The sequence below is a fragment of the Sinocyclocheilus rhinocerous genome, unplaced genomic scaffold, assembly GCF_001515625.1.
Source record: "Sinocyclocheilus rhinocerous isolate Xijiao unplaced genomic scaffold, SAMN03320098_v1.1 scaffold2007, whole genome shotgun sequence".
Lineage (NCBI taxonomy): Eukaryota > Metazoa > Chordata > Actinopteri > Cypriniformes > Cyprinidae > Sinocyclocheilus > Sinocyclocheilus rhinocerous.
Window position 1 is genome coordinate 112,259 of NW_015643178.1, and position 6,375 is coordinate 118,633.

At 35.4% G+C, this 6,375-nt stretch overlaps 1 pseudogene; it reads right to left on the reverse strand.

The window, feature by feature from the left end:
• Window positions 1-423: 423 nt before the first annotated feature.
• Window positions 424-3,123, reverse strand: LOC107757079 (neurotensin receptor type 1-like; annotated as a pseudogene).
• Between the last annotated feature and the right edge of the window lie 3,252 nt (window positions 3,124-6,375).

Consider the following 6,375-nt stretch of genomic DNA (forward strand, 5'->3'; position numbering starts at 1 on the left):
TAAAATCGTTTTTAATTTGATGGAGCATTTCTAATGAATATACATTATGACAACATGCTCTAAAATATTTTATTGGATGGAAATTGTAATACTTTTTGGAGAAAAAAAGAAAAAAAAAAGAATAATCCTTATTGGAACATGGCATATCTGGCCTAACAACATGCTCCATGTTCAGAATAGCACACTCTTGTTTTTCTGCAGTAGCCCACATATTATATGCACTTGAAACAGCACATTTGCACATTTTATAAAACACTGAACTTAAAAGTGAGTAGAAAGTGTATGATGTTTAAGATTCAGCAGTACAGCTGTCAAAACTTTTGCATTTTGCACATAACTTTTCTACACGCCCTTTGTTCTTCTCTCTGCACGGATGGAAGAATACAGCAACAAATACACATTGTAATCCAGAATGAATTAACATCAGTATATAGTCTCCATGATCACCATGGGACAAAGGGTCTGCTGACTGTTACGGGGTGTGACCAGGGACGATTGGAGTTGCTGCGGTAGCTGTAAGCTCCTCTTGCTCTGGTTAGTCCTCTGTCTTTTAGAGTGCATATGGCAAAAGTAAGTGACAGTGGAGAAAAAGACTTGGCGGTAATTGGATAAGACCAGGTTGTATAGGATGGGATTGATGACAGAACTCACATAGAAAAGCACATTTGTCACCATGTAAAAGTAATGGTAGAAATCGTAAAGTGCACTGTGGAGGAAAAAAACCAAACAAAACAAAACCAAGGTTAGAAAATCTGCATATTATTTTTAGTTATATGCATATGCAAACTCACTTTGTCCACCCAGTTACATAGCAGTACATCAGTCGACGACAGTGATAAGGAAACCAACATAAAACAAAGGCAAAAACAACCCCACCTGATAACAGAGAAAAAAAATGACAAGGAACTTCAAAGAAATTAAAGGCTTTTACTAGTAATTATTAGTACCTTTGACAAATATGATTAAAACACACTCAGAAAAAAAGGTAAACATCTTTCACTTGGGCAAAACCCTAAGACACAAAAGCTAAAAGGTACATCTTTGCACCTTATTAACCCCTAGATGGTACATATTAGTACTTTAAAAGTACATATCTGTATTTTAAATTTACATATTATTACCTTTTGAAATAATACCACCCCAGTGACATCTAATATAATGAATTATACCAAAATTTGTTCTGGCCAGTAGGTGGTGACAACCTGTCAATCAAAGTTTTTGATTTGTTCAAAAACTTCATTTAGGAATGAAACAAGTGATTATAATGAATCACTGAATCATTTACTCAATCGATTTGTTCAAACCCACTGAATAATTCAGTAAGGAAACACCACTACTGTGTTGCCACTACTATTTTAATTGACGAAGCAAAAATGGATAAAGAAGCTTTACATATTGTGTCTAAAATATAAGTTACTTAAAAGAATGAATTAACAATACAATCATGCACAATCATACTGCCTCTTATTTATTTTTTTTAAATCAATACTATTTTTGAATAGCTGTGAATAAATGCAAATGCTTGTTGGTTTAAAATGCAGTTTGGCATCTGCCTGCATGAGCTAACCATGATAATCAGACACTAAACCTTCATATCCTCTTATCAGACACTTTCAGTTGTGGAGTGATTAAATATATGTCTATTCTGTTGGGTTTCAACTGAACTTCAAATTTATACTGTCATCAGAAACAGAACATATTAAAATTATGCATTTCTTTCACTCACGTAGGACTTTGACACCATGGCGTAGGGATCGCTCACGGTTTTTCTCTGTTGTGATCTGAAGCTACTGAACAGTATAAGTCATGATGGGTCATTCTCTGGAGTTGATGTCCTATCAGGCCGTTCATCACTGTAATCACCAGCATTGGCACAACAAAAGAGAGAAGGGCATTTACCTGTAAGGAAAAAACATTTAGTAAAGAAACAGAAACTATTCAAAAAGTGGGAATGGGATGGCATGTGTAATGATTATATCCCAAAAGTCGAGTGAAAGAAAAAAATCCCCTCCCTTTCCCTATTCTAATAATTTCTTCACACCTGAAGCAAAATATGTGTAAAAAAAAAAATATATAAATAAATATTTTTGACATAACTGAACGAAACCTGATCACATGCTCCAGCACGATTTGAGAATGACACAAAGAGTATCTTGTGCTTCAATAGAATCAATAACATCTGACTGTCAAAGGAGTTTACTGATCAACACAAATTTATTTGATTAGTGAAAATGTTCTTTGTTGTATATTGCAACGTTTTTACATTCTGAAAATTGTGAACATTTCAGTTTATTTCCAGGTTTAAATGAAAATAAATAGCATATGTCGGTCTCTTAACCCCCCCTCCCCCAAAAAAAGAAAAAAAACATATATAAAAAAAAAAAAAAAAGAAAAAAACTAAAAAAAACAAAATTCACAAACTAACAAAGAAAAAAAGAATCGCTGACAATATGACTTCATGCCCACCTGCAGAACAGTTCTGGCGGTGTTGGAGGCGGCCACGATGGTACAGATGCTTTCTTCACCCACGTAAAGTTGCCCCATGGTCAAAAGCATCGGAAAGGCGAGAATAAGCGACGCGCACCAAAGCGCGCAGATGAGTCTCCTGGTGCGTCCGCGAGACATCCGACTCTTGGCTTTGAACGGGTGGCAGAGCGCCACGTAGCGCTCCACGCTCAGACTCACGATGTTAAACGCCGTGGCGTACGAGCAGCCGTCCCGCAGAAAGTAATAGCCCCTGCAGACCACCTCACCGAAAGCCCACGGGTGATGAATCCAGATGAAGTTGTACAGCTCCACCGGCATACACAGCAGCAGAATCAGCAGGTCGGACACCGCGAGACTGGCGAGGTGATAATGGACGGTGCTTTGGAGATGTCTGATGGATCTCCAGTGGAGAGATATGTACAGGGTCATGGAGTTACCGATTAAACCGACTGCAAACAGCATAGCGTAAATCAACGTCACGAGCACTTTGGAATAAATATCTGTGTTCACATCCAAATCATCCAGCGGCGGGGAATCTGTGCTGTTGAGCGGGGACTGCTGGGTCCTGTTCTCCAGAACACGATTCCAAAGTTCTGTCATTAGATTCAGAGTCCATGATGTTTCTTTTGACGTCATTTCTCTTTAAAACCTCCAAATGCTCGACACAAAACACTGATTATTTGTGTCCTTTTGGAACGTGCTGAAACAAGCATCTGTGCGTGAATATGACATCACTGATTTATTTCATGCAGGGGCGCGCGGGGCTAACGCGTAAAGGCAAAACAAGGACTTATTAATTATAACAGAATATTAAGACATACGTCATATTATGCCATATTATGACCTTATAACTACATATTATGACATACGATGACATAACTGGCATTTAAAATGTACTAATGTCAATGAATCATATGCATCAATGCATCAGTATTAAACCAAATGTCAGTTTCCTCATAGGGACCTAAAAAATGTCCCCAAAAGGTCAAAATGTATTAGTACTATTATACTTTTGCGGACATTTGGTCCTGATAACGTAGTGAATACCAGTATACCACACACACAAACACACATTTTTAAATGATAAAACAAAAGTTAAACCGTCAGGTTTAAAAAGGTTGACAAAGATTTGAGAGTTGCCTCATGAACAGTATTCTTTATTGGAACCCATTCAATATGACTACACAGTACTACTACTACTACTAGTACTACTAATAATAAATTATTACATAATGAAATGGTTATTTATTAAATTATTATTCATTAAATGAAATATTTAATGTTTTATGAAATATTAGTAAAATAATGATTATTAAAAACTTTAATAATTATCATTATAACTGTACATTTTAAAATGTAAACAAATCAGTAACCATAAACAAGAGCTATATTATGGCAGTAATAATACCACTGCACTGTAAAAGATCAAGTATTTAATAATAATAATTTTAGAGAACAACAGTAAAATGCTTTTTTTTTTGTAGCCAAGATTTTATAGAAATAACCCTAACCTAAGCAAAAATGTTACAAAAAAGTGTGACAACTAGCCCCAGTTTCCCCTACTTAAAGTTCACCAGCATTGACAATATGCACATAAAACACATTCAGCAAACAGCGATCTATGTATGTGGGGCATCCTGTCTACTGCCTCCTCCTGATCTATACATATGTGTCATATGATTCTTCTGCATAGAGATATTGTTTCTGCCAACATCAGGACTGCACCTCTGGCACTAAACCGTCTAAAACAGTGTGCTTGACTAGACAAACCATGTGCTGATGCTGTAAAAGAGTTTCTTTGAGATTTTATTCAACAGCATTTTCACACAAAACTAAGTTTAATTTATTTAACATCCATGCTGTCGCTTTACTTCTGGGCTTGCCAAAGACAATTTCAGTTTGGTTGGCAAATAACCATTGTTTGTTTTTGCTCTTAGCATGTAGTATGATGAATATATGCTGTAGACTTAAGCATATACATATTACTTTGATCACATTGTCAACTCAAATTTTTAATGTACACTAATATTCCAGATGAAACAAGTTTAGCTCAATCAAGAGCATTTGTGGCATAATATAGATTACTGCAGTAACATTGAACTGTAGTACTGATAGTTTAAAGGAATAGAACTATATAGAACTATAGAACAATATATATATTGTGCTCCGCAGAAGAAAGTAAGTCATGCAGGCTTGGAACAACATGCGATGAGGGTAAGTAAATGATGTCAGAATTCTCATTTTTGGGTGAACTGTTCATTTAACACTTATCAGAAATGCGGTTCATTAGATCAAAATCTGTTTAAATCCAAAAACATTATTTTGGGACTCACTCAGCTCTGCACTGTATTCAGTTCAGATCAATGTTGCTGCATGAATTCATATAGATGGTTAATAGACACAGAAGCATGTGAGGACAGATTCTTAGCCTTCAATGTGCTCAATTGCCTCTAGCACACCCCAATCAGCCTTGTGCAAAATCAGTCTGGATTTCATACAATACAAACTCATTCAGTTGCAAAGATTCTTCTTTTGCTTGCAAATGCTATTTATATAGTAAGTGCATAGCAGATTTCATGTTAGAGGAAGTGGCTTTTTTTAATAGAAAACCATTTTCAAAAATTCAATGTTTTGACTCGATTCTTGTGGATTTGAATGAAAGTTATTTAAGCCACTTTTAAAAGAAAGGTTTCATGTCATACAAACCTGTATGCATTTATTTCTTCTGTGGAACACAAGTATCCAAACAGTTTTGGTGAGCACTGACCTCTATCATATGGAGAGAAAAAAAATAGATATTTATTTTATATTATTTGGTCTTTCATGGCTCCTCGCGGCTAAATACAATTCATGAAAGACATTAACTTGATGAGAAAAAGCATCATTACAAGCATCATTGATTTTGTAACCCTTTGATGAAGGTTATTTGGCTGAAGTAAACCAGTTATGACAAATCTGTCAGAAATGTTCAAGTGTAACAGAGAGACTTCATAATGCATATTGCATAATAAAATGCTAAGAGAGCCACTGATATGTTTTAGGTATGTATTGGGTATTTCTAAGATATTGGTGTCAAATTTGAACGTTTTGTTTTCAAAATGAAACGTGTGCTCTGATTTGCAGAATTTTTGTTTAGATTTTTTTTCCTATGAGGAATGTTATTTGTTTTTAGACAAAACTGAGCAAAACACGTTTAAGCATAATTATCCAATTTAAATAAATGACATGGTCATTTCACTTTTTTCAGTGTAGAGTGATAAAATTATATTTTTGTCAAAATTAGATTTTCTGCAGGCACTGGCTGCTCTGATTCTAGTGTCCAGGCAACAGGACTGAAGAATAATTCATCAACAAGCCTGTTTTATTCAGGTGATCGTATAAACATGTATTTGTGAAATAAATTCTAAGGACTATGTGTACTGTTGGGATGACCAGAGGAAGATGAGGAAATGATGAACATGAGGAACAGCCAGCACAACCAATCACCCTGGAGATAAATGAGTCTGCTGTCATATTCAAGCTTCTGGGAATCATCATATCCAACTCTATCAAATCAGAGAACAACATCAGGTTAATAACACAAAAATCTTTTTTTTTTCCAGACTAAGAAAACTCATTACAAATCATTGAAAGTATCTTCAGTCAGTCCCAGTGTCCCTCTGCTCCTGCTCCTTGTCATTTGGTCCTTGAATAACATGCCAGGGGAGTCATAGGACTTAAATCGGTTCAGGAACAAACCAAAAGCGATTTTATTTTTGACAAATATAGTAGAAACCTGGAACAAAACCTCTTTTCAATTGTTCCTCAGTGATCATTTTATTTTTAAGTGAAGTAAGCTGGTTAAAGAAGTTCATTGTTTTGTTCTGATAATCTGTCATGAAAACAAAT